Genomic DNA, 27,368 nt, shown 5'->3' with positions numbered 1-27,368 from the left:
AGGGATGTTTACTATTGCTGCTTTATTCAGCACAGTATTGGAAGTCCTAGTCAGAGCAATTAGTCAAGAAAAAGAAATAAAAGGTGCTCAAAATGGAAAGGAAGAAAAAAAGCTGTCACTATTTGCAAATGACATATTATTTACAGAAAATGCTAAGGACTCCATCAAAAAATATTAGGATAAATTAATTCAGTCCAGTTGCAAGATACAAAGTGTATAACACCAAACTCTGTTAATGAACTATTCAGATAATGAACTATCAAAAAGGGAAATTAAGAAAAAAATCCATTTATAATTGCATCAAGAAGAATAAAATACCTAGGAAAAAATTTAACCAAGGAGGCAAAAGATCTGTATATTGAAAACTATATGACATTAATGAAATAAATTGAAAAAGATACAAATAAATGGAAAGATATTCCATGCTTGTGGATTCAAAGAATATTGTTAAAATGCCCAAGTTACCCAAAGCAATATATGAATTCAATGCAACTTCTATCAAAATTCCAATAGCATTTTTCATAGAAATAGAACAAACAATCTGAAAATTTGTGTAGAACCAGAAAAGATCCCAAATAGCCAAGGCAAATTTGATAAAGAACAAAACTGGAGGCATCACACTCTCAGACTTCAAACTATATTAAAAAGCTATAATAATTAAAACAGTATGGTATTAGCATAAAAACTGATACACAGATGAATAGAACAGAATAGCAAGCCCTGAAATAAACTTACCCATACATGGTCAGTGAATTTATGACAAAAAAAGAAAGAATATACGTTGGGGAAAGGACAGTATCTTCAATAAATGGCGTTGGCAAAATTGGACAGCCACATAGAAAAGATAAAACTGGACTATTATCTTCCATCATACACAAATTGAACTTAAATGATTTTAAGACTTGTACATAAGACCTGAAACCATAAAAACTCTAGAAAGAAAAATAGGTGGTAACCTTCTTGACAGAGGTCTTAGCAGTGATATTTGAATCTGAGATCAAAAGGAAAAATAAACTAGTGGGACTATATCAAATTAGAAAGCTTCTGTAAAGCAAAGGAAACCATCAGCAAAATGAAAAGGCAACTTACTGAATGAAAGACAGTATCTGCAAATCATATATCTGATAAGGGGCTAATATAATATCCAAAATATATTTTAAAAATTCATATGACTCAATAGTGAAAAAAACCCCAAACAATTCAATTAAACGATGGACAGAAGATTTGAATAGACATTTTCCCAAAGACATAAAGATAGCCAAAAGATGCATGAAAAGATACTCCACATCACTAATCATCAGGGAAATGCAAATCAAAATCACAATCCGATATCACCTCACACCTGTTAGAATGGCTGTTATAAAAAAGACTAGAAATAGTAAGTGTTGGCGAGGATGTGAAGAAAAGGGAAAGGGAACACTCTGCAGTGTTGATGGGAATGTAATTGGTGAAGCCACCACTGTGGAAAACAATATGGAAGTTCCTAAGAAAATTAAAAATAGAAGTACCATATGATTTAGCAATTCCACTTCTGGGTATTTAGTCAAAGAAAGTGAGAACACTAACTGGATATATGCACTCCCATGTTCATTGCAGCATTACTTAAAATAGCCAAGATATGGAAACTACCTAAGTGTCCACTGATGGATGAATGAAGTAACAGTGTTATATGTATACAATGGAATAGTATTCAGCCTTTAAAAAGATGGAAATCTTCCCATTTGTGACAACATGGATGGAACTCACGGGTATTACACTATGTGAAATAAGACAGAGAAAGACAAATACTGTGTGATCTCTTATATGTGGAATCTAAAAAAAGATAAATAAGTTAAAAGAAAACAAGTTTATAGATATAGAGAGTATATTGGTGATAGCCAGAGGTGGTGCGTGGGGGGTGAAAGAAATGGGTGAATTGTTTTTTAGTTTAAATAAATTGAAAAAAAAAGGTACTTATGTTATTACTTCCAAATAGTTATTTCATATAGTTACTTCATATGTTTAAATGTATATAGCAATAAATTATCTAATTCAACTTAGACTTATGACATCGAAACATAAATACAGCATGTTAGATAACTCAGTCTCTCAAATCATTTTATATATAAGAAATTTTTTCTTTAATAAGACTGGTACTTGCCTTTCTTTCTTTTATTCACTGAGTATCAAATTACTTAGTAATAGAACGGATATTATACATCACTTTAGGTACCATTTGGCCAATTTAATATTACATTAATATATAGAGTTTGGCAAATGCAATATAAGTAACCTTAAGATATCTCAGCGTAGGTGATCAAAAGAGCTATCTGTACAGCTCTTGAAGTATAATGACTTCTCCCCAGCCAACAGAAAAAAAGAGTTGATGCAGGAATCCATTGTCCATCATAAGTCAATTTAGTAAATCCTGAAATGAGGCCTAAACCAGTCAATTACTTAAATGTCTTTGATATTTTTATGTATTATTAGATAAAAGATCTCTACATAAAAATAATGTAACATGCACCTATATTATGGTTTGTAAGTACTAGAGAGTAATTAAAACTCATTTCTAATTGGATGTAGTCTGAACAAACAGGTTTCATTTTTAATATTAAATAGGGCAGGAATTCCTCAAGTATCCACTTGAAGAATAGGATCAAATGACTGGGAAAGTATAGTTTTATTTTTAGTATTTTAATGTTTAGTGAATCTGAGATGCTAAAAGCAACTTTTCTGCTTTTCAGTATTTTGCTTTGAATATTTTTGGTGGAGGGAGGTGGTAGGACATGACAAGGCATGTGTATTTACATTTTTTGTTTTGGTCTCCTAAGAGTTATATTCTTTGATAGTCCACTTTTTTTTTAAGAGTCTCATTATAACTTTATATAAGCTTTATTGCAGCTTTTTAAAACACATTTAGAAATTTCAGAAAATATAGAATAGCTTGGAAAGGCTGGGAAAATATTGGAGTCTACTATTCAACTTGGCATTCTGGCTAGGTAGTTCCTGAGGGGAAAGTAAAGAAAATAAACAGTTATTAATATTAAGGCCCACTAAGGCAGCAGGGGTGCACAATTCTGGGCAACTTTCCAGTATGGAAAGGATTGCTTGGGTTGTCTTTTCAGTCACATTTGCAATCGTAAATACCATCTTTACATGTGAACAATGATAGCAACAAAACATCCTATTGTGGCTTGAAGGATTGAGAAAGGCTCATAAAGGAAAAAATATTGGGGTGGGTCCATGAGCATTGAGTAAAATCCTTAGAAGGGGATAATACAGACATTGGAAATACCAGAAATGGAGTACTCCTTTCACCAAAGAAGCCTATTTTTTTTACCTAATTTCGTAATATAAGAATTATACATATTTTAGAAAAAGTAATGTACTAAGAATGTACATTTTGTGGTTTGAACCAATGGTTCTCAAATTTTAGCGTTTATCAAAATCATCCAGAGGATTTGTTAAATTGGGGTAGGGCCATGAATTTGCACCTCTAGTAAGTTCTCTTATGATTTTATACCTCTGATCCCAGACCACATTTTGAGAACCACTGGTTTAAACAAAGTCTTTTTCATTTTTCTCTAGAGAATAGCTAATTTAATGCTGTCATAGAGCTCTTGATCCTTAATTTTGACTATAATGTTGCTCAATATGTGAAGTAATCGTAAGTGGAATTCCACAAAAACAGAATACAATACCAGGGAGAGATCTTGTAATTAGAAAAAAGTGCTAATGGCTATAGACAAAGGTTGGAAGTTAGAAATTTGTTTTCATCTGTCAGCTCAAAGACTGCTATTTCCTCAATTTGTAAACTACATAGATATTACTTCTCTGGAATGTAGGATCTTAAGATTCCTCCTTCATTTTCAAATTCTAGTTCTACTTTAGAAAACATTATCCTTTTCCCAACAAACTACATTTATGTTTCTTAAAATCAGTAAGGAAATGTCGATACGTTTTGTTTTTCAAACAGAGAAAAAGAAGCACTGTGAAACTAAACTTCTTTAGAGAGCAAATATTTGTTTTTATTGTTTTTTTGGGGGGGGCAGGAGATGATGGACTTGTAACTGTACTGAAAATAGTACGAGGAAATAAAATTGTAAAACAAAACAGTTCCATATTTAGCAGGATTTAGTCCTGGGTTTTCCCCAGACACTGCAGGTCAAATGAAAGATATAAGGAAATTTTTTCAGGCCTCACAGGCCACACTTGGCACTATAAACCAAAACGATGGCCTATTATGCAACACAGGTGTTTGCAAATAACTAGATGATTTGTTAATCTGGGCAACACAGGAAGACCTCAAATTTTGAGGCTTACGAAACACACTGCAACTCTGCCATGCCTGTGGGAAATGTGAACTCCCAGGATGGTGACAGTAGTTTGTACGCTGAGTTTGATTTAATTTAATAAGCACTTGTTGAATGTCTTATGCATTCAAGTAACAGAGCATTTCTGACAATACAAGGCTCCTGCCTACCCAGTACTCTGTATTCACAAGTATTCACTTTCATTATTTTCCACTTCACATTAAAATTTAAACAACCTGGTATGGAGAATTAAGTTATTATAGCCAAGTGTTACTTTTCTGTTGCAAGGACCAGACTTGCTGCAACAGTAAACCAAAATTTACCCATTCAACAAATGCAAAGTACCAACATTGAAGCAGATTTTGTACTAGGCACTGGAAAGTAATAGTGAACACAGTGGGCATGTGTCCAGACGTTGTGGATTATAAATTAGTAGGAAGACACATACTCACCAGAAGTAAATTACATATGAAATGTACTAAACGAGGGATAATCAGAAATGGTCTGAATCATGGAGATGGGGCATCACCATGAGACGTGTGTACCACAGAAAGATACGTTACTGGCTTATTTGCTGTTCAACTACTCACCCACAAGAATAGCAGTTAGTCCTGTTTACTAACAAAGTACTTACTAGTAGTCTTATTAAAAACAAGCTGTGTTCAACTTTAATGTAGTAGAGGAAGAAGAGAAAAAAGGTCTAACTGAAAAATTCCTACAGCAGAATGGAGAAAATAAATACTAATGTGGAGGAAAAACTGGGCAAAATTCATAGCTGTTGTTTAAAGATTTTAACTATTTTCCTAACTTAATCATTCCTACTTAATTTGCTTACAGTCAGGTATTTTCATGTGCTAAAATTTCTGCTTGGAATAGCAGAAAGCTAACCCTGTAAGACTGTTATATGATCCCACCACAGTTAGAGAAGTGCCCTGGCACCAGGCCAAGGGCCAAACAATCTGTGACCAAGGGCTCTAACCCAGAAGGCAAGTGAATAGAGATTTTGCAGTTAGGAGCAAAATGTCCACTGTATTTGCATTCATATTAAATAAAACAAAGTTCATTAAAATAACACAAAGTTGTTGGATTGCTGGCAGACCACCCTTAGCAGCAACTTTCCTCATTTGCAAAACTCTTACTTCGCAATGTCAGCTTTGACCTTGACTGTTCTTTTAAGAATATATTATTTAACCACTCTTGCACACAATCAGCTATGGTGGGAAACAGTAATCTGGGCATCAAAGATGTTTTAATTCTAATTTACCACAGGTACCTTTAAAGGTAGGTAGCCTACAACCACTAACACTTCTGAAAATCAAAACCGACTAAAATTCAAACAATGCAAACCTGCTAGTGGGCGGGAGTGGCACATACACTGAAAGATTTGAGTAAGAAAGTAGAACACTGGCACAAAAATTACTGTACTTACGAGAAGACATACTGCATTTAGGCATACTAAATCCCACTGAAAACTGTGGCTAGCGTGTTTACTGCCTGGGTTCGTGGGACAACATTTTCTCAGCTCTCCAGACCCTGGTCTCCTTTCCCTTTCTCAAGCTGCTAATCCCTCTCCCTCAAAACCCTTTCTGGTAATGGGCTATGGGATGGGTAGGCAAGCCACGAGAAACTTGCTTGGCACACATCTTCACCGGTTCTAGGTACTCAATTTGTTGAGTATTGCACGCATGTTAGTTATGGGAACAGGATCAACTCCCGAGCCAGGCCGAGAACGCAGGGAAACGCGAGGGCCCAAACGGCGGACGCGTTAACACCGGGAGCTGGGGAAACTTCCTGATGCTGAGCGGACACTTTACAGTGGCACGATCTGGCGAAAAATCGTTGGCTCTTCAGTTAAATCGGGGAGCACTTTCCACAAAATTTTCTGTATAGTTACCCCGCGGGGAAGCACCCTCGAAGATGCTCCGACACCTAGATGCCCTGTTCCGAAACACCGCGGAATAGAACAGCTTCCTCGGGTGAAGCCTCCACCCCCAATCCCAGCTCTGATACCGGCGACCGCCTCTCAGCAGCTATTCAATAGTCCCTGAGTGTCCTAACGCCGGGAAGGGGGCTGGGAGATTGAGGCTCTGTTCTCGCGGGATCTCTCCCAACAAGGTCAGTCCCCAGGTCTCTTCAAGACCTCGCGTTGCTTGGGCGTCGGGGCGGAGCGATTCCTGTGGGGGCGGAGCCGATGGGGGCGTCCCCCAAGCCTTGTTGACTCCGGCGTCCTCCCAGAGCGGTCTTTGCGCCCGCTGCTGTCTGCGCATGCCCAGGTTCCCGCCGACTCCGGAGGCCGCGAGTGTCGGGCTTCCCCAGCAGCCGGTCCGGGCCCCGCCCCTCCTCCAGGCTGCGGCGGCGGCGGTGCTGGCGGCAGTGTTGTTGTGGCGGTGGGGGCGGCGGGCTGCCGCGGAGCCCGCCGAGTCCTAGTGCCTGACCCTGCGCGTCGCTGCGGCGGGCCAGACGGACAGCCTCGCCGCAGGTAACGCCGCTGCCTGTGGACTCGGGGTCTTGCGGGTCGGGCGGGGGGGTTGGGGAGCGTGCCGGGGTCAGGCGGGGGGTCGAGAGGGTTGGTAGCTGGGGAGTCGAGAGAGGCTGAGGGTTTCGAAGGAGGTTGGGGGCCGGGGTCGGAAGGGTCGAAGGGGCCGGGAGTCCAGGGCGGTCGAGGAAGTCTGGAGGGGTCGAAGCGTATGGGAGGTTGGGGCGGACGGTCCTTGGTCTCTGACCTGGGTTCGGGGACCAGGACCCCCGACGCTGCGGTCCGAAGACACCCACGGGCCCCTTCGGGCCTTTTCAGTTCCACCCCGTGACTTTCTGTTGTTGTTTTGATTTTGAAGGAAGAGAATCCAGCCTACGTAGGCTCGGGGAAGCCTTGAGGGTTGAGGCTGGGAAGGGATTTACGAGGCTAGAGCAGGAGCTAACATTTTCTTACTTTCTGTTTTTTTGTTTGAGCGTTTACTACTGTTTAAGTATGGTACCCGTCCTTAGGGTATTTCAAACACTGGCATAGAGAGGACCCAAGAGTAGAACCAGCGGGAGTAATTTTGCAAATCCAAGATTTTTCTTTTTTAACTTCCAGTACTGTGTTTTTGTATGTCTTCTTTTTTAAAACTGAGAAATCGTAACTATGTTTTTAAAGTTACACAGTAGAAGAATTTGGGTACGGAGGAGAAAGTATACTTTTACCAATGTTATTTTCTCCTAGTTATTTTTTTAATTACAAAAGTACTACGTGCTCTTTAAGAAAAAAATTAAGCAGCTAAACAATGAAGACGTCTGCTCCTTACCTCCGCCCCCCATTTTTCCACTCTTAGTACCCAGGGTAACTGTCTACAAGTGTGGTATTTAGCCATTCAGGAGTTTTCTATGCGTGTAAGTATGTTTTAAAAACAAAATTGGGATCATATATAGTATATACTTTTCATTGGCCAGGGATACTCACAGATATTCTTCCATTTTATTAATACTTAATTCTTTTTAAAAGCTACATAAACCATGTGTTTTTTTATTGCTGAACATTGTCTCCAGTTTTTCTATAATCTTTTATTAAATAGCTTTTAAAAAGGGCTACAAGCTATTATTTTGAAACATAATGTGGCAAAACTTTCAGATTGTCTAAAGCCAGATTGGGATACTTAAATATTAGGCAAGTTAAGTAATATGTTTACACAGAGCTTATGGTAGTTTACAGGAGGCTTGGATGACTTCATGAAGCAGGTTACTAAAGTAGTTTCTTTTTGTTTTTTTGGTAAGTGCATTTTTCAAGGTAAATTTAAATTCTGTATGGTCGGTTGAAAACAAATTCAATTCCTTAAACATGAACCTGCTCATGTCTGAAGATAAGGTAAAAGGTAGAAAGCCAGTGGCCTAGAAGTTCGTATTTTAGACAGGCTAAAAACCAAAACTTCAAAACAGCCAGGAGCTAAATATTTTGATAGTAGACCATAGGGAGTAAGCTGTAAGTGAAAGGGTGATATTGCACTGCTTACTATTAAATAAGACAGAAAGCTAGGAAATCCCTATTATATTTTGTATTTTTGTGGGCAGAAGAGCTGGAGGCTTTGTTGATATAATCACTGGCATGTATTTATTAAAAATGTACTGTGTGTTCATCTTCTTGCTAGCTTCCAGAGAAAATATAGAACCGAGTGAGATAATCATAAAGAAGTCTGGTTCTAAGCATATATATGTATATATATAGCCTGAAATCTTAGGTCCAATTGTGTAATTATTTGGGGAGCAATGTTTAAAAGGAACCACGATATCTATGGCATTTTAGTTGTAGTTGTCAGTAGTAATATTCTTTTTCTTGTTTATCTCTAACAACATAGGTAGCATTCTCCCCAATCTAAGGATTAATAAACAGAGACTCTGAGAGATTAATTCAAGTGCTCAAGATCTCATCACCTTTTTAGTGGTGGTGACTGCATTAGACTCAGGCTTAAGCCAAGAACCTGTGTTTTCTGCTCTGCCATGCTGCCTTTCATTAATGAAAACTGTCTTATAAAATTGTTGATCTTGGAGTTTTTCCCTCTTTTGGCTTGGAGGTATTCCTTACAAAATAGAGACCTGAATATAATCATGCATTGAAAAATAGCCTAAAGGATAAATAGTATGAAACTGTGGTATTGTTTTAGATGAGGTTTCTGTGCTGTATTATTAAAATATTTCTTGAGCTGGTGCCATTAACCAAGAAGAAGAGGGATTGTGTTAGTCACTCTATTTGATGCCATGGTAAATTTGGATATTATAGTGAATTGGAGCTCTTACAGGCACTTTTATTCCTTACAAACTTGGATGGATAATCTCATTTAACATTTTTATGAACCCAGTTGCGCTTTAGTAAACTAATGTAATAAAAGAATACAAAGAGGGCCCTAAAGAGATTAAAGTGTGTTTATTTCATTTTTAGTATTTTGTAGTCTCTTAAAAAAATACACCATAACAATTTAATAAAGTATAATTCCTAATATTATGGTATATTAATCTGTTTTGGTTTGCCAGCATATGTGATGGCTGTGTATTTTAAAGAAATAGGGCAAATGCTGAAGTTAATAAAGTATCAGTTGTAATGTATATTTGAGAAGAAACCTACATATAGGAAAATATTTGAGTTTTTATTCTTGGTAATTGTTAAGGATGGTATTTGGATTCATATCTAAGTGGCATATCTACTCTTGATTATCTCTTGGATTTAACATTGAATGTGGGTGGGTTTTACAGTTTTGGGTACAGAAATGTTTCGGCACCAGAAAGAAGTCTTTGGAGTATGTTAAGATCTATTGAGTTTTCGGCTGTTGAAGGGTGGGGAATCCAACAGTGAGTGTGTGTATTTTCAAAAATTAGTAAGAGATCTTTTATCTGATGGATAGAAATAGAAAGTTTATTTTGCAGTTTAGCCTGAAAGTCTTTTTTGGCGACATATATTCATATATATGTAAGCTAGTTGAGATGAAAGGGAAGCCAAAGTAGAATGGAGAAAACCTGAGAATTGGCTGGCTTAAGTAGAAGGGGGGGGGGTCTCCTCAAATAGTAGATAATCTAATAGAGTCAAATGTGTGGATGGATGTCAAGCAAGATGACTTAGTAGTTTAAATTTTGAGCTTTGAGATACTGAAAAATATCTAATTATAATTATTCTGTGTTAGCTGTGTCCTGCTCGGGGTTGAGTCGAAATAATTAACACTTTTTAGTAACTTGCAGGCTCTTAAAAACCTACAGTAGTCACATCATCATGTTTGCTTATAATCTGAGTTACTATGAGCACCAAGTGCTGGCAAGACCTTGTCTTCTTTGTAACTTCCACAAGCCAGCACCTCAGACTTGTACCTTGTTGTGGCTTTGTTCATTTTCTCATCTCACTTATATACAAGTGTCACTTTAGATTGAGTTTGCACTTCTTTTTAGAGTTGTATTTTCTCCTTTCTAGTCCTACGCACACCCATGGTTTCCACTGTTCATTCTCTCCCCTGCCGAAGCTTCAGTTCTTCATCACCAGCCTCATTGTCTTTCCTAAGCTTCAGACTTGCCTTTTGTTGTTCTCCTTGCTAAACTCTGTAAGTAACTGTCATTTTGGAATCTTGAATCCGTAGATTCAGAACTAAACTGTTTCCTCTGCAATTTAATTCTTCCCTCATTTTCTTGGTTTATATTAATGATCTTAACATTTTCTTAGTCTTCTAGGCTGAAAATCAAAGGTCAACTTTGATTTGTTGCTCTCCCCGTTTCTCAGAAATTCTTTGTCATTTTATTGCATTATGGTTCAGGAATCAGGTTCTCCTGCTGCTTTTCCATTTTCCCCGAAACAAAATACTTTTAATCCCGTTGCCTCAACTGCCATTAATAAGACATCCCTAATCTCTGGGTTTTGCCATTCATCATGCATACTGCTATCAAATTAATTGTCCTAAAGTCAGTCCTGATCATATTTTCTCTGCCTGACAAGAGCAAATGGAACAAAAAACACTTACTAATAGTTTCTTATGTCAGCCTTTATGCTGAATGCTTTGTTCTCATTTGGTCCTCAAAATAGTTTCCCACTCTACGGATGAAGAAATTGAGACTTCATGAGCCTGGAGGGTTGCTAGTGGGTAGAAGAGCTGGAATTTGAATCCCAAACATGTCTTCCAAGTCTGTGTTCTTGACACCATGCCTCCACTGAGTGGCTCCTGATAACTCTAGAACGAATTTGAATCCCAAACATGTCTTCCAAGTCTGTGTTCTTGACACCATGCCTCCACTGAGTGGCTCCTGATAACTCTAGAACGAAGTCCCTGATCCTCAGTGTTGCCTTTCAAAACTCCATTATTTGTCCTCAGTGCTCTTTCTCAAATTTAATTCTTGTTTTATTCAGACTTGTGTTTACATTCTTTCTGGAACAGAAGGAATGTAAACTCTTGGTGTCTTATGCATCTCCACTTGGAATTTTCTCCCTTTCCTATCTCTGCTTCCTGAAGTCCTTCAAATAAAAGACTAGCTCATTCACAATATTTCCCTAGAGCCCCTTCTTTTTTGTTTTCATGGTGGTAGGGTCTGCTCTTATTTGTGCAGTTGCTAACCTCTTGATGATAACTTTCTATTCTGAATTTGTTTTTGACTACTCTAACAGTAATTGAATTATAAAATGCCTGAAAGCAGAAACCATATCTTATTGTTGTATCTTCCAGTGGATGCTCAGGAAATAAACGTGAATGAATATGAAAATGATCAGTAGTCAACTACTCCTTTAATGGCATTTAAGTAGTATTTGATTTTAGTTGCTAGATGACACAGTATTTCACTGAAGTTTTTAATTGTGTGTGTATGTAACAAAACCAGATTGTCTTGTTGTAGGCTATCAAATGAGTTATTTTCAGATTGATTTCTAGGTAATTATGGTAAGTTGTTTATTTAAAAAAATGCTGTTTTGCTTTTCTATATGCACCGATCTATGTTACTAATTCTTAAAACTAATGGTTTGATATTTGAATTCTTGTCCATGTTGTTGAATAAGACACATTTTCAAATGAATTGCAATGTACCATAATTCTTTGGCCTCAGTTTCTTCTATGCTCATATGGATATGAAAGGTAGAATGAAACTTTCCTTATACTGCAGTGTCATTTTCTGCCTTTTGGTGATATCAAGAATCTCCAACTATATGATTAGCTGAAATGCCCTCACACAAATTACACATAACTCTTTGTGTCCTGAAGAGTTCCTGTGAAATTTCAGACATATTTGAATCCATCAGTGTTAGTGGTTACCATTGCAGAGTTTACAATTTTATATTTCTCTTATGTCTGTCTTTGCATCCTATATTGTGTTACATTTTAGCAACTGAATAAGTGGTTATTGCTTTATTAAATACAGTAATTCTTGCTGTTAGAAATATCCTACACCAAGGTAGGATATCTTGGTGATGTTGGGGCAGACATTTGGGGTTTCTTTTGGAATGCTAAAATGCATGATTATAACGGAGTGAGGTTGATTCTCAAGGTAATTAATTTGTCAGTCTACCCGCTCTCAACTTTTAAGTATTAACAGCAGTCACAAATAATCTGAAGATAAAAGTTTTAAGGAAGTTCAAAATAATTCATTGATTTAAAATTAGGTAATATAGTCACATGGTTCAAATTTTAAACATACAAAATGTTTTATAAACTGGAAATGTCTCCTCCTCAGCCTCCTACTTTCCCCACTGGGAGATAGCCATTCATCTCTGGAATGATATAGAAGATACTATTTTTTTATTATATGCAAATAAATATGAATAAGTACTCTTTCTGCTTACGTAAAGATGAGGTACACTGCAGTTTTTCACTTGCATTTTTCACTTGATTTATCACTAATAGTCCATGTTAGTAGATGAAAAACTTCATTCTTTAAAAAAATATTTTTGCAGCCTCAATGTATTTGCTATATATAGCTTACATATATAGATTGTATATATAGGAATTTAACCGTATTTTCTATTGGTGGGCATTTAGATGGTTTCAGTTTTTTACCATTATATCCATTGAAGCAACACTTTGAAGGAAGAGAAATAAAAAGTAGCAGCTCTTTCCTTATAGGGGAAAATAAAGCTTGAAAGCTAAAATGGATGTTTCATGGTGGGGAATAAAATGGATATCTTTTTTGGCTTGTAATGATTAACAGCTAAGTGAATGGAGAGAAGGCAGAAATGGAGAATCACGCAAAAATGCTTGCTAAAATTCATAGTTGGCTGTTGAATTGGAAGACCAGGGATGGCAGTGCTGATAGGTAGCTCCCATGACCAGTTGTCTGCTCTGGACAAAGGTGTGTGGATGTATTTAGAAGTTTGGTGCTGAGAAATAATCCTTGATATCTGGAAACTGGTCTCTGGGACTGTGGCCTCTAACAATATATTTAATACGGCTGTTCAGAGGATGAACTAAATTCCCTGTGTCATCCAGAAGGAAATATCATGGACTACAATGCAATATATTTTATGTGGTCATTAATTTTTTTATTGTATTATTGTTGTATGTTCAAAGATAAGATCTGAATTACTAAAATGCATGAAATTAAAAGAAAATTTCCTTCTTCAGCAAGTCTCCCCCTCTACATCTGTTCCTCATGGGTGGTTTGGGTAATGGTTTTTTTAATAGTGTAGTGTGAATCCTTTCAGACTTTTACATATAAACAGAAATAACATATTCATGCCTTTTAAGAATGTCATTGGGAATCCTTTTGAGTAACAAGTGGTAAGAATTATGGAAGTCAGAATTGAATGGAATAATAAGTGAATAAGGTGATGACGGGATACAGGGTAAATAGTGAATGCCTTTTGATTCTCTCAGACCAAGGGTGCTATAAATACAGAGTATTGTTGTGTAAAGCGTAGCAGCTACTGAGGTTCTGTAGCCAGTCTTATCAGGTTACTCCTGACAAGTCATTTAAGGTTGTGCAACTTGTGCTTTTTTTTTTTTCCCTTAAGTGGTACCATATGGCTTACTGAATAGTCAAATGTTTTCTTTGTCATTTTTCAGTCATTCTGTCCTAAATATGCGATTTGAGTATTTTTCTGATTTGCATTAAAAAATTAGTTTTTATATGTTTGATAGATATGTCATTTCCTTTTATGGTGGTACTGTATATACTTTAGATGGTACTTTATATAGTTTAGATTTATGTAGTTTAGAATCATTTGCACCTATGATTCTGTACACCTATGATTCTCTTTTGGTCACTTAACATTCATGTTACTAGTTGCTATAGAAATAATAAGTAAGGGGCGCCTGGGTGGCACAGCGGTTAGGCGCCTGCCTTCAGCTCAGGGCGTGATCCTGGCGTTCTGGGATCGAGCCCCACATCAGGCTCCTCCGCTATGAGCCTGCTTCTTCCTCTCCCACTCCCCCTGCTTGTGTTCCCTCTCTCGCTGGCTGTCTCTCTCTCTGTCAAATAAATAAATAAATAAATCTTTAAAAAAAAAAAAAGAAATAATAAGTAAAAGGTTATTTGTTTTTGCTTTTTTTCCTTCATACAATAACAGTAAGAATTCACTATAGAAAAACTAGAAAATACGGATAGAGAAACAAAGGATTATCAAGAATGTTACCACCCAAGGGTGGTATATCCTATAGTTAATTCTGAGAGACTTCTGTGTCTTGCTTCCCTCTGTATCCATTAGTGCCCTCTGTTATGTAGAGCTTTATTAAAATCAAGTCCTGTTCCTAAATATCTTCCTATTTTTTGGCTAGTGTGTCTTTCCATTCATTTTTAGTGATGCGCTGAAAACATTTACCTGCGGGGCAGTCTGTTTTTAAAAGGATGCTGCTCCCTCTTGAGGCCAATCTGGAATAATACTACATTAAAGTTTGACAGTTTTGAATCTGCTATAAATCTTGGCAGGTACCAACAGCTAAGAAAAGGTGTGGACTATCATGTACAGCGTCTTACTCATGCTGAACTGAATTTTTGTAAGCACACAGAATGCATCCACATAATTACTTTCCACATTTCTAAAAGTAAGGTCAAGACTTAAGCAGTACTAAGCCCTTATCAGTTTTTAAGCTTCAAGTTTAATTTAGGCATAATTTTCCGAGTGGTGTAATTAAGACTGGGCATATATTTTGTAAGAAAGAAAATGATTACATGGCTTGATAATAACCAGAACAAAAGGTTGATGGTTTTATATGGTACAGTGTTTGCAGTTGGTATTTCAAATTGAATTTCAGGGTCTTTGTAAGGTTCTTTTACACTTAGTGTATGGTATAGTTATTATCGATTCAGTTAAAGGACTTTGTGCTGTCTTAAGAATGTGACCACAAATTATATATAAGAGAAAATGAATTCCAAGTTCTATCAAGGGATGAGAGCATACCTCTGCACTGATTATCTTTGTGATCTCTTATTTCCTTTCCTGTATCTGGGGGGAAAAGTAGGATGGGTGAGGATAGACTTGGGTTGCACATTACACGTTTAAGTTGGGTTTGTTTGATTCCCTACTCTGCTGGAGATAGAAGGCAAATAAAATTTGGGTAGTGTAGTAGACAAGTAATGCCCCTCCCCCTGCAAAGATGTTCATGTTTTAATCCCTGGAATCTGTTGAATATGTTCCCTGGTAGGGCAAAGGGGAATTAAGGTTGCTGATCCCCTGACTTTTAAGTTAGGAAGACTAGTCTGGATTTTCCGGATAGGCCTAGTGTAATCACAGAGTTTCTTAAAAGTGGAAGAAGGAGACAGAGTAAGGAGGACTCAGCCTGACGTTGCTGGCTTTTCAAGATGGATGAAAGGATCATGAGCCAAAGAAGTAGATGGACAGTTGAAAATGCAAGAGAACAAATCCCGTGAAAGCCTTCAGGAAGGAATGCAGCCCTGCAGACACCTTTATCTCAGCCCAGTGAGACCTTTGTCAGACTTCTGACCCCTAGAACTGTAATATAGTAAACTTGTATGGATTTAAGCTGTTAGTGTTTGTGGTGATTTGTTATGGCAATGACAGAAAACTAATATAGGTAAGTATATTGAGACCATTTGATCCCTTAGGGAAATGATTGCTAAGCAATCCCTTTCCCCCACAAAATACTAAGATGACATTTATAAAACTGATAAAACTAGTACTACTGGGTTTAAATGATAATGGCCTTGAACTCCTGCCAGGTGGGATTTCGTCTCAGTTTTGCAGCTGCCTGGAGGCACCTCTGAATTTTTGGAGCTGCTTCTTTTCTTTAATGATAAAAGTGTTATATTGGGCATGTGAATCAGAGTGATATATAGGATGCTACTGAATTTGGGAAAACTGCAGGTATGAAGACCAAAGTGAAGTTAGTTACAGTAATCTAATTGACGTTGATAAGGATAGTGACAGAATAGGATTTTCACTAAAGAGGGAATATGAGTAATTGAATACAGTAGCTAGTTTGAGAGGTGGGGTCTCAAGAAGGTTCTTGGGTTTGAATATAATTCGAAGTGATGGCAGGAACCCTTTCCCTGTGAAAATAATCTAGAAACTTATTAAATGCACTGGGAAATCTGTGCTAAAGAGGAGGATGACTTTGAATCAGCAGAGTAGGGGAAAGGAGAAATACAGACCTGTCCTAAAATCCTGGAAGCAATTATGTTGGAGAAAGGCAGGGACAATATTAACAGCCATGACATTGCTTTTCTGGCAGAGAAGAAGCTGGGATCCTTGTCAGTTTGCCACGTGGAGTCTTTCCAGTTGGGAGGCAAGAATCTTGTACTTGAAGAAGTTGTACGTATGCTTTGTTTTTAGTAGGAAAGTGCATTCACTGTGCATTCCCTGTAAATACACATAAATGAATTTCTACCCTAGGCTCACCAGCTGTAAAACACGTTTGGAGAAATTACAATAAGGTAGTGGGATAAGAGAAGTTGCTACACGTTACTATTCTTGAAAGTATTTTTGTTCCTCCAAAACACATATACCTTCCAACCCATCACACTTTAAAATAAAACAAATACCGTATAGAAACATAAGGCTATTGGGGCACCTGGGTGGCTCAGTCGGTTAAGCATCTGCCTTCAGCTTGGGTCATGATCCCAGGGTGCTGTGATCGAGCCCCGCATTGGGCTTGCTCCATGCTTAGCTGGGAGCCTGCTTCTCCCTCTCCTGCTCCCCCCGGTTGTGCGCATGCTCTCATGCTCTCTGTCAAATAAATATAATCTTAAAAAAAAAAAGATATATAAGGCTGTCTTTCTGGCAATTATCTCTCTTTGGTGTCCAGTGTATTGCATTTGTAGTACAGTAGCAAAGTAGGCATGGCTTGCTTAGTGTCATTTATTATTGATTTCTTCCAAAATTGTTTTTTGCTAAATGAGTGATACAGTAAATTTGTTGAATTCTTTAGTTGCCTGCTTATATCTTTAGTTTTCCTTCTATGTTTCTCCAACTCTGGGACTGCTTTTTCCAAGAAATATTTTTTGTTGCTCTCTTCTTTTACTTTGAAATGCCACTAACAAGAAAAGGTAACCTTTACCATTACTTATCCCCGGCATTTGTTTCAAGAATTTGGCTTTACTGTTAATCTGCTCCTTTATTACTTTGTGGGTTTTTATTTTTAGTTTGCCTACCATGCATGCACGAAATTTAATGAGTTTTTCAGTGGTTTTATTTTGTCCTTTTCCAGGTGTGCTAATAATCATTAAAGTCTATAGAGGGGAAATGGGCATCAGAAGGATCATGTACTTCACTTAACAAGCTCATGTTTAAGCTGATCCCAGTAGATGAGGCCACTAAGCCATCTTGCTTTCTAAAAGTTTGACAGTGATGGATTTCCTGAGCGGGAATTTAAGATGGCAGAATGGGCAGCTGCTGCCCTCAGTACTTTTAGTCACTTGGCTATCTAACATTCCTCTGTGATCAGGATGGACAGCTCTCATAGCACAGAAAAGCTGGTGACAACATTTTGCCGTGAAACTAAGATAAAACACACTCAAATACTTAGAAGTTAAAAACAAAACCAAACAAAACACCAAAACCAAGAGTGTTTTCAGGACATGGCAGTTTAAGTCAAATCCAAGGGATTGTGGATGTTTTGGCTGGCAGCATATCAGTATCTATTGTACTCACAGTTCATTTTATTGCCTGTCTGCTTGCTCTTCATTCCCTCACTGACCTGAGTGTCATCTTAATGCTTTTCAGCACTGTATCAGTCTAGTTCAAACAGGAAGGAGAAACCACAGGGTAATATGAACAGGGAAAGTTTGATGTAAAGAAGTGTTAACAGGATTGGCTAGTAAGTAACGAGAGTTCTGAAGGATATGAAAATAGGGCACCTGGGTGGCTCAGTCCGGTAAGCATCCTAGTCTTGATTTCCGCTCAGGTCATGATCTCAGGATTGTGAGATCAAGCTTCTGAGTTGGGCTCTGCACTCAGCATGGAGTCTCCTTGAGATTCTCTCTCTCCCTCCACCTCCCTCCCCCTTCCTCCTGCCTGCCCTCTTTCAAAATAAAATCTTTATTTTTATTTTATTTTTTTAAAGATTTTATTTATTCATGAGAGACAGAGAGGCGGAGAAGCAGGCTACCCGACGAGCAGAGAGCCTGACATGGGGCTCCATCCCAGGACCCTAGGATCATGACCTGAGCTGAAGGCAGATGCTTAACCAACTGAGCCACCCAGGCACCCCTCAAAATAAAATCTTTAAAAAAAAATAAAGAATATGGAAAAAGATACAAGGATTAGCCTCTACCCCTAAAGGCCAAGATTAAGCACCTAAGGAAGAGCCCCACCCAGGATTGAGATCTGGACCTTGTTGAGAAGATGTGTGGCTCACTGGATAGCAAGGAAGTTGCTGTGGTGACTCCTTAATGGAATTGCCAGAAATCTGCTTTTGGGTACCAGGGGAAAGATGTTCATAGAGAGGTGTTTTACCGAAGGCTGTCTTCTGCAAACCATCCAAGGGAGGGCGCTGGGGGAAGCTGCTGGCTGTTGTGCCCTGTAGGAGTGTGTTGGTGGAGAACCCTTAAGCACTGCAGGAGCCTGCCAAGCAGTGCACCAGACCCAGAAGCAAAGCCCTTTTCTCCTGCAGTGTCTCTGGCACCATCTGCTCATGCTGTGGCTGATCGTTACCCAGTAAGAATTGATACAGGAAGTAGAATTTTTTTTCTATTTTTTTATGGAATATATTTGACATATGACACAGTATAAATTTAATGTGTAAGATGTGTTACTTTGATACATTCATATGTTATTGTCTTTGTAGCAATATTTGTCATACTATGTAATTATAGTACAATATTGTCTTTATTGTATTGTGCATTAGATCTCTATGACTTACTGCTCGTTGTAAGCTTGTACTCTTAAACACCATCAGTCTTATCCCCCACTCCCCATCCCCTGCTAACCATCATTTACTCTCTGCAAGTAGAATATTTTTGATTTGTACTTAATTTGTCTCTGGCAGAATCAGGGCAGTGAATTGCTGCTGCTTTTAAAACCTATCTTCATTGCTTTGCTCCCTTTGCCATTCTAAACCTTTCTCCCAGTTAAAATGATGGTAGACTCCTTTTGAGTTAAAGGCCAATTGCTATTTCTATATTTTGTTCCAGTCACTGATCTTGACTATTTCTTGTTGGCCTCCTGTATTCTCTCACATTTAAATATCAAAATGGAGTTCTAGTTCCTGGACCAAATATTTGAACACGCTTCTTTCTTTTTACTACACTGGCTTGAAAATTAGCAGCTCTGTCTACACTTTTAGTAAGGACTCTACACTTCTTCCCTGTGTTATTTTAACAATATGAGGGTTTTGTTGTTTTAGAAACAGTAGACAAGCACATGTTATCTCAGAAAAGTGTCACTTTTTTTATTTTATAATGTATTGGAAAGAAACCCAACCAAGACTCTGGACCCTTGAATTCTGTTAGTATGACCTTGAACAACTAGTTTGCCCCATGCATGACAGGGTGAACTGGATAATTTTAGAGGTTTTCTTCTTTACAGTTTATTATTTTTCTTGACTTTTTCACAAATATCAAAGTGGTGTATTTTGTTTGGGTTTTATATGCACAGAAAACTATATGGATTATGCCTTTGGTCTCATGGATAACAAACTTTAAAGTTCTAGAATGAGATTTCACATTTTCACATGTTATCAATATATAGGTATCTTCCACTATCTGAAAGGTTGCATTGTGCCATTTAGCTTTTACAAAAGACCTGTGTTAGTACCTGTTTTCATTAACTGAAAGAAATCTATAGAGGATTTTTACTTTTAGGAAAAGTGCCATTACCATACTAATGTAGGTCTTTCTTAAACCAAAGTGGCATCGGAAAGCAAGGGGATACCTTTTGCTTTATGCCAGTTTGGCTTAGGAAAGTTTTCATAGGAACACTCTACTTTTGGATAGCCCGGGAAAGCTATAGTTTGCTTTTGACTCATTTTATTCTATTCATTTTATTGCAACTGCCGCAGTACTTCAACTATAAAGAATTAATATGCTGGGGCACCTGGGTGGCTCAGTTGGAAAGCGACTGCCTTAAGCTCCAGTCATGGTCCTGGAGTTCCAGGATCCAGTCCCACAACGGGCTCCCTGGTCAGCAGGGAGTCTTCTTGTCCCTGTGACCCTTCCCCCCCATGCTCTCTCCCACTCTCAGTCTCTCTCTCTCAAATAAATAAATCGTTAAAAAAAAAGAAGGGTCAAAAAAGCTCTTGTAACCTAATGCTAGTTAGGTCTGTACCTCACAGGAATGATTTAGAAAATGTAGTATACATGCCTAGGTTGCTTTTAGGTTGGCTTTCTGAACACATTTTTAAGATCTCTTGGGCATTTTACTAACCTTTGTGTAATTCTTTATACTTAACAGTATTTGCAAAAGTGATCCTGATAGGTGTCAGCAAATTATGGCCCATGAGCCTAGCCTGGCCCACTGCCTGTTTTTGAATAGTCTGCAAACTAAGAATGGTGTTTACATTTTTAAATGTTTGGAAAAAAAATTTAAAGAGTAATATGTGAAAATTATATATAATTGAAGTTTCAGTGTTCATGAATAAATAAAAAATTTGGAACATAGCCATACGTTCATTTACATGTTGTTTGTGTCTGCTTTTGCTCTTATAGGGCACAGAATTCAGTAGTTGTTAACAGAAACTAAAGCCTGCAAATTCTAATGTATTTACTGTTTGGTCTTTTATGGAAAACCTTTGCTGTAGCACTAGTGACACTGAAGATTAAATGTAGTGGTAGAAAAAGAATGGGCAAATTAGATGTAAGATGTGATTGTGGAATTAAATAAGGATACAGAGATTGGACAGTGAGTGAATAGGTCCTTGGAGTTTAAGGCATTGCGATGGTTGTACTTTTGGGGCTTGAATAGTTGTCGAAGATGCCCAGGATGCTTGTGAGAGCTGGGAGCAGAGAAGACTGCAGCAGAGATGCCAGCGTCCCTGCTGCTGATGAAAGGGTGGACACCCTAGTGTCTGCAGAATGGGGAATGGGGAGATTACTATTAATAGATAGGAAAATGCAGCAAATAAAAATGCAAAACATGTTTTCCTACTTACCTTTTCAAGAAGAGCTTGGGTTTTTTTTTTTTTTTTTGAATCATTGTCTATCTTTTAGGCATTCATAAACAAGGAAAAGTATGTATGTATATGTGTTTTCTATGGCTTTGTATTTTTCTCTGTGTACGTGCGTTTGTGTGTGCGTGTGTGTGTATATATATATATACACACACGCACACACAGCTCTCCAAGTCAAATAATGAGTTCATACTGATTTCTCTAATTCCATCCAGCATCTCAAGATATGTCCCCATGGTCTTTCCCCATCTTTCCATGCTTTGGTTTCCCTCAGAAACACCATAGAACTGTTGAGATCTTAATGAAAATTGGCAACTAAAATCTGAAGTATTTCATATATATTATATATTATTACTAGATACAGATTTTTATACATTGAACAAATGTTTCTTGAGATGGGAACATGTTCTTTTGTGAGAGGATGAAGTAGGCCTGTGTTAATAGAAACAGGTAACACCTATTGAGTACTTGGTACATGACCAGGGACTACAGGCAGTTTACATACATCATCTCGGATACTTCTCACGTGAATCCTGTGAGGTAATTATTATTATTAATATTAACATAGCTAGAATTTATAGAATTAGGGTTCCAATCTAGAATCAACACTATATTATCTGATCTTTTATGTATAATTTTTGCTTATGTTGGAAAACATTCTATTAGAATGTAACTCAATAATGAATCTATAACTTGATATGAAATCATTATAATTTGATATACTAGTATTCAATCTATAAATAATCTAAGGTTAGCAAATGAGTAAAGTAAAATTGTTACATTCCTGTTGATATAAATCCTGTTGAATTCAGACCAGAATTTTACATTGGTTGATGTTGTAACTCACCACTATAACCTGTGTGGATTCAGTCTAGATATATTTAATACATTGTTATATAATTATTGTTTAGAGATTGATAATAATTCATAAACTTTCCTGTGAAGACAATGAATAGCTTCAAGTAAGAGAAAATGATTTAGCTATCTAACTTTTAATTATTATGTTTTCTGTAATAGTTTAAATTGGGCATTTTTTTCCCTTACAGTCTCCCAATGAGCTGTCATAGAGTCAGGTTTTAGTAATATTGCTTACTACCAGTAATTAAATATTGAAATTAATAAAAAATTCTTTTTAAAAGAAGCATTCTGCTCAATTTTAAGAAATCGAAAAGGAGTAAATTAGGTCTTTTTGGCCTTAAACGTTCTAATGTTTTGAACAGATTTTGTCTTATCTAGATTATTATAAAATGACATATAAAACTTGGGTTTCTTTCTAACTTGTGTGATCTTGGACAAAGCAGCTGCTGGGGCTCAATTCTTTATCTGTAAAAATGAAGTGAGCTCTTCTGCTTTTCTTACCTCCCAAGAAAACTCTTTGAGTTTAGCCTCTGGAGTATGGTCTCTGAATCCTTCATGCTTATCATAGTTCCTGAGGCAAAAATAGGTGATCAGTTTTTGTTAATTGAATAAGGAAATCAAATGGAAGTCTTTTTGTGCAAAACTTAAAATATCCAAATGTAAGGCAGTCTAATTGCTTTGAGTAACTTTGTCCAGAGGGTGTTTAGTGTTTTAATGTGTACTGTTAATAACCATAATTATACTCAGGACACAGTTTGACCATCAGTCTAATTAATATGAAATAATTCCTTACATTATTAAAAACCTTCAGTTCTATGAATTTATTGTAGTCAAATTGAAAGTAATTTTTAAATATTTTTATTTTTTTTTAATACACGAACCGTTTAAGAGACTAATTTCCATGAACAAAGACTGTTTAAGAGACTAATTTCCATGGACAAAGACTGTCTATTGCACTGAACTGAACTGAAGCCATTTTTTGACCTTCTATCCTCAGTGTCCCTGCGTCTTATTCAGCTTGCTGGAAGAACTTGTTAAGTGAAGCCTGGAGGGAGGTACTGGCTATAGTTTAATAAGCTTTTACAGCATTTTGGTGGTTTAGTTTGCATGGCGTTCTCCAAATGAGTTTTATTGATACAAAGAACTATTGATGACAGATAATCATTTAAAAGTTAAGATGTGCTTCATGGCAATTATTTTAAAGCCTATGGAATTATGGTGATGATCTTATGATTACAGTTTTATTTAATTTAAAGATTTTATTTAGTTGAGAGAGTGAGAGAGAGCATAAGCAGTGGGTAGGGGCAGAGGGAGAAGCAGACTCCCCACTGAGCAGGGAGCCCGACATGACACGGGACTCAATCCCAGGACCCTGGGATCATGACCTGAGCTGAAGGGAGACGCTTAACTGTCTGAGACACCCAGGCATCCCTGATTACAGTTTATTTTAAAGAACTTCTTAAACTTTCTCTGGGTCATGAGTAAAAATAGGGATAGAGTTATTTGTCCCAATAAATGGGATGAAGGTATTAATATCAAATGTGGTGTGTGTGTATTTTTCAAAAGGTCTTAGACTTACATTTCTAGTTGCTGTGTTTTCTTGTTTCTGGTAATGTGAATATTAGTGGTAGTGAATGCCATTAGATCTATGAATAAGACCAAAATATCTTTGTATTATGTGGGAAATCTAGAACAAATAGTTTGTTCTTTCTCAATTGGTATTCTTCCATTTGCATGGTGCAGATAATACCACCTGTCCTGTGTAAATGCCTCGGGGTAGTTAATGAAATTATATGAGTTGCTGTTGAAGCACTGAAAAATTAAGAATGATGTACAACTAGATATTTTATTCTATATAGCTTGCTCTGTCTGTCCATAGATAAAATGATCATCATGAACTTTGGAAAGATGCCATTTTATAAGGCCAAAAAACTTTTAGTTAACCTGTTTACATTCTTTGTATAGCAAATACACTTAGATGTTTTTAAAGTTTTTACAGGTGCCATTAAGAAAATTTGATTTAGTGACAGTATCTCCCAGGTGAAAAAAACCAAAGCCAGGAAAGATAACAGTTTGCTTAAAATCATATAGTGTGACAAGGCCAGTCTTTGCATTCCACAGTACAATAATATGCAGAAAGAGTATCTTTCGTGTGAGCTCATGTTTTGGTTTGTGATATACTAGTGGAAGGGAACAGATACAGACCATCCATATTCCCAAATTATGGAATTTTGCTTTGAAATATTGTTTTATTTTTTATTTGAATATTGTTCTTTGTGAACTCAAAACTTTTCAAATAAAATAGGGCCAGCTTTAAAAGCGTGACCCAAGAGGAGCCAAAAATGTGTATGTTTTTCTGTTGTGCTTTCTTATTGATTTCATTACTTCCTAAGAACATTGTCACTTAACGGACTAAAACCAGAAAGCTCAATTGTCATTTCAGTGTTCTGCTTCAGACTTTTCCTGAGTTACAGGAGGTAAACAACTCCTCTGTTTGAAAGGTTTTTCTTGGCTGTAGCTTCCTTAAGGAATTTTTTTTAAGTGTTAAGGATGGTTACTAGAGCACGTCTTATATTTCTTGAAAAATTGAAGATGTTAAGCAATAATCCTAAAATCTGAGGCAGTTAATGTCTGATGGTTTTGTTAGCTCAAAGATACATGGAACTTTGCATATTGAGGGCATTTGTAATATATGGGTGTGACTGTTTAGGATAATGACACATGCTTGATTGTGTAGTAATACAGTTTTGAAGAGGTCATTATTCAGATCTTTAAGTAAAAGGAGTGGAGGAGACATTGGAGGTATATGAAATCCTGTAACTTTCAAAATGATAAAATTTCAGCTTAAAATGTCTCATCTTGTCTTTCAAAAATATTTTATATTCTTCCATCCCTTTATAGCCTATTCCTTGAACTCCTATAGAGCTATCTCCTACTGTTTCTCCATCTTGTTTGAGTTTATGCTGATCTTCACTGCCCCAGGCAAGGATAATAGGAAAATTAAAAGAATGAGGAGGAAGGTGGAGAGAAGGAAAAGGCATAGGATGCAAGACTGGAATAGAATTGAGAATATGACTGAAAAGTCAACATCTATGAATAGAGGCATCTTTAAACTTGCCAAATATTAAAATATAGGACCTAGTTGTTTCCAACAGAACTTTCTTTTGTTACTGGAAACAATTTGTAGTAGTGAATTGAAGGGTTGGGGAGCAGATACTCTTTAATTATCTTGAGACAGTGGTTTATCAACTGTCTGATCAGGTGAAGATTCCAGGGTACAAGGGACTATAAAGGAAAAATATACTTTCACTTTTTGTAGCTGTTAGGTATGTTAGAATTTGAAAGGATGTCCTGAAGTAGAATGCTAGAAGTTACTCTTACAGTGTTTTATGTTTAATCATCATTTATTAAATGCTTGCTAACACCTTTACAAGTGTGATGCATATTTTAAATATTTTATTTTATCTTCATTTTATTTTATCTTTATTATTACAGAAAACATGTGTCAAACCAAAGAAAACTATAGAAGACAGCTAATTTTTGCTTATTTATGTAACAAATGTTCCATTAGAGAAAATTAGCACAGCTGGAAGTTAGCTAGTAAGCTACCAAAGAGAGGTTCAGTACCTGACTGCTGCCTGAGCCTGTGTAAGTGAATGCAGAGGGCAGCTGGTCCTAATTTAGGCCTCTTGGCTGAGTTTGTGGCCCAGAGCATGACAGAAGGCACTGGATTGTTTTTTTGTTTTGTTTTGCTTTTTTATTTTGTTTTTATATTAACCTCTCTCAATCAACTTAATGTGAATGGGTATAATTTTCCTTTTGCTTCTGTATTCACTGTTCCTTGGCTTTTTTTTCCTGACACCTCTAACTTTAGGATTTACGTTTTCATTCTGCAGTTCTGTCTTAAGGAAGTCACTAGGTGATCACTAGATTTCAGAACTGATCCTTTTTTGTTTTCCCTTCCTGGTCTTTTGGGTTTAAAAATGAACATTTTGAATGTGTCTTTTTTTGTCCCACATGTGAAAGAAAGTGAATTACTTATTGGACATGTGTACATTAGAAGCTTTATGTGCTGTGCACTGTTCACTGTTTACAAATTTACGATATGGTTATTATTTTTTCCCATTTTATAGACAAGGAACCTGAAGATCACAGGTTAAATAATTTGCCTGAGGCTGCAGTCAGTACCTGACATTAGATGCTTTATTTCCACTACTCCATTCTTTTTGAACCCAGATTACTAAAAGGGAGAAAAAAAGAGGAAACGAGAGCTTGAGAGAGAGGGAGAGAGATCTGAATCTTTTCAGGCAAGGGGATGAAAAATCTACTTTTGAATTATGGGCCAGGTGCCTCTTTGCAAATTGTTCTGTTTCAGGAGGATTTTATGGCTTGCCAAATTGAATTTGAGTTGTGGCTCAGATACTCACGAGCTCTGAGCTTGTCTCGCTGTCTCTCCGAACTTTGGTCTCCTCATTAGTAAAATGAAGTTAGTGCTTCTTCATAGAATTTTGGTAAAGAAATAGAGCCCAGTGCCCGTATGTAGTAGAGACTTAGGAAATTGCATATATATGTTATCACTAGTAATAATAAGTAAATAAATAAATAAAAAAAAAGATTGACACAATGAGTACTGAATTTTCTGTCAGAATTTTCCTTCTACTCTTATAGGTTCTTTGGCTGGTCTGATAATCAAATTAATATAAGACAGATTAACAGGAGAAAAATTTAATTGTATATGTATGGGAGCCCCACAAAGACAGTGAGACACAGGGATAAGCTGGGCGGGCAGTTGAGGCTTACATGCATGCCATCAAGCGCTAAGAAGTAGGCTAGGGGCCTGGGATGTCACAGGGGAGGAGGCGATTCATAGGACGATAAGAACAGCAGATGTTTGGTAATTAGATGTTTGCCCTGCTATACGGATAGGTCATTCAGATTAAAAAAAAAAAAAAAGTTGTATCTTGGTAATAGCTCTCTTTTTGGGACAAGCTCCTTAACTAAATTCTTTGAGGTAGTTTAAAGGGAGGTAAAAGTTTTTCTTTCGTATGCTGGGTCTTGATTGCCTTCAGCTCAAAATGGTCCGCATGTCAAAGTAGCACATTTTGGGGAGACTTGTTCTGCCCCTTCCTTAGCTTTTTCTTGCTCTTTCTTTCTTTCTTCTTTCTTATTCTGTATTTATGTCTCATCATATCTATTTGCCATCATTGAGAAGATTTTTTCTCCTGTGTAG

General features: G+C 37.0%; 1 protein-coding gene across 4 annotated transcripts in view; it reads left to right on the top strand.

Moving 5' to 3' along the window:
• Positions 1-6,551: 6,551 nt before the first annotated feature.
• The window catches only part of PCMTD1 (protein-L-isoaspartate (D-aspartate) O-methyltransferase domain containing 1), a 62,129-nt gene continuing 41,312 nt past the window's right edge, over positions 6,552-27,368 (top strand). For 2 of the 4 annotated variants that reach the window (XM_040625714.1, XM_040625715.1), the window contains exon 1: positions 6,641-6,774. The gene's annotated coding sequence lies outside the window, so the exon portion shown is untranslated. Of the gene's footprint in view, positions 6,775-27,368 lie in introns of all 4 variants that reach the window. The other 2 variants (XM_040625716.1, XM_040625711.1) reach the window with 2 other exon arrangements.

Source organism: Ursus maritimus, unplaced genomic scaffold (assembly GCF_017311325.1).
Source record: "Ursus maritimus isolate PB19 unplaced genomic scaffold, ASM1731132v1 scaffold_9, whole genome shotgun sequence".
In the NCBI taxonomy this organism is placed as follows: Eukaryota; Metazoa; Chordata; class Mammalia; order Carnivora; family Ursidae; genus Ursus; species Ursus maritimus.
Note: the sequence above shows the minus strand (reverse complement) of the source record. Positions and strands in the feature narration are given on the sequence as shown.